Source organism: Pantherophis guttatus, chromosome 8, assembly GCF_059756535.1.
Source record: "Pantherophis guttatus breed Tessera chromosome 8, ASM5975653v1, whole genome shotgun sequence".
NCBI lineage: Eukaryota > Metazoa > Chordata > Lepidosauria > Squamata > Colubridae > Pantherophis > Pantherophis guttatus.
The window spans coordinates 33,601,400-33,603,615 of NC_142070.1; the positions used below are offsets into that span (position 1 = coordinate 33,601,400).

Here is a 2,216-nt window from a genome sequence, read left to right on the forward strand (position 1 = left end):
TGGTTCCTATGTTTCTTTTTATTCCTGAAACAAAAGGCATGACATACAGTAAATCTGACTATCAATCTGTATTCTGTCATATGATTTTTTTCCTCATCTTTAATATAAAAAATAATGAAAGAATTACTTTCAGAAAAGAAGGAAATTACAGTGAAAGTGTCCAGAATTGAATGTAATATGTTAATCATTTCTTGTCAGGTTGGTCAAGGAATCCATTTGAATAGATTCTTTCATTGTTCAGCTTTTCTGGCTTTCAGCTCTTAGTTAAATCCTAGAAGACATCTCTTTCCCCTCCCTAATGTCCAAAGATTGAAAATAATGGCATAGAAAGAGGCCTTGGAATAATGGAAAGAAACAAGAATACTTTGCTAGTCTTTCTTGGAGACTCCTTTACTTTTACAAGATGTCCTAAAATGTTTCTGGGAAAAAATAAATCTAAGTAAAGAAATGGAAAAAGAAAAAAGAAAGGAAATCCCTTCTCAACTTCAAAGTGCTTCTTCTGACAAAGTTTTAAGACTTCATCAATGAGATGAAGATTGCTTGAGTCAGTTACCGCTGATAGCATGCAGAGAATTTTCTTTGAAAATTTTTCTTTCACTATTTTCCTTGATTTTTTTCTTTTCTTTTTTTAAGCAAATAGATTTGAATGACAAGAATACCAACTAACTCAGCCTTTATCCGTGTCAATCCAGTTTCAGATGACTGCCTTGAATAAAACTTTATGAGTGCCTTGCTGCCTTTGTAGTCTGCTCTGCTGCGAATGGAGTGATGCTGTTAAGAACACTTCCAAAAAGTGTTCCAAGGCAATGTTTTCCTTATATTATAGTTGAATGACATTTTTTTCCTTTAAACTCAGAGGCAGAAAAAAGAAAATGTGATACTTTCTTGAATATGCTGATGGAAACAACATGACATCAAAATCTAGGTATCTGTGGGAATATAGATAAGCATTTGGACAGGAGTGGTGTGGAAATTTTGAAATAGACCTCATATATGGATTCTATGGTGTTTAAAAGAGAGAGAAATGAAGTCAAAACAGCTGTTTGAAAGAATAGAGACCATGCAGTACAAATCGATTTATATTATTTATGCCTTCTACAGTTTGGAAAAATGCATGCTTAGTTTTCATGACATTTGATTAGAAGTTTTGATTTTGCCACTGACCCGGACTACATTTTAATTTTTTCCTGTCTCAGGTCCCTTTTAGTAAACCTCAACATTAAATATGAATAATCCTGATTAATTACTGAAAGTGTATTTTTTTAATTCTCTGTGATTTTCATGAAAAAAATCTGCTTTTACTCTTTTAGTTCACAATTAAAACTTTTTTTTTCTTTTATAGCATGTGTAAGAGAAGGACTGATAGAGCCCGGGGCAGAGATGAAATGAGAGATGAGTCTACAATCATACACAGCCACAAATTAAATCCAAGTCCCCTTGACTGCTATTGACCTTTCTCTAACCCTAGCCAAGTTCTGACTATTAGTTGAGAAGATTCCTGTGCATAGGCTTTTAACAATAAATCGGTTAAATTGAACCTTCATGTGTGAACCCAGTCTTTCATGCCTGACATATGTGAAATATCTGGTGGAAATTATTTCAACAGATCATCAATTGCAATTTGTATATAAGAATATATAACATGTTTTAATAGATAAACATGTATCTGAACAGTACATTAAATTGATATTAATATCTTAATATTATTTTAGTTTATGCTACAACATTTTCATACTATAAGGCTGTCTTTTGGACCTAAACCTATGACATCAGACAGATTTAAATATAGATTATTTCCCCTCTCTTAATGAACCATACCTCATCTTTTTACAGGATTACAATGTACTGTACTTTACAATTATTCTGATTCGTACTTATTAAATGTTGCATGTTTTAGCATATTGTGTACCCTGGGTTCTTTAATTTATGAAGTTAACTTGGTAGATTTTTCATGCAAAATATGTGTGTTTCAAAACAACATTCCATAAGTGAAAATCATCACAATTATGGGAAGGTGACTTGAGAATAGTATGATGGTTAGCACACATCAAAATTGTTTTGGATATGCTTTTATTAACAATGTAAAACTAACTAACAACGCTTATAAAGCATCTTCAAAGGCAACACCCAGGAACCGGAAACACCGCATAGAGGCACAGAGAGATAAAGATTAAAAACAAACACAACCCCATAACATCTCCCCTTTTCTAATAACA

The 2,216-nt window shown here is 32.4% G+C and overlaps 1 long non-coding RNA gene across 1 annotated transcript; it reads left to right on the forward strand.

Moving 5' to 3' along the window:
- The first annotated feature begins 868 nt into the window (after positions 1 to 868).
- Positions 869 to 1,537, forward strand: LOC117680132 (uncharacterized). Its single transcript, XR_004595533.2, has 2 exons — positions 869 to 925; positions 1,343 to 1,537. It is a non-coding gene; the product is annotated as an uncharacterized LOC117680132 (long non-coding RNA).
- The last annotated feature ends 679 nt before the right edge of the window (positions 1,538 to 2,216 follow it).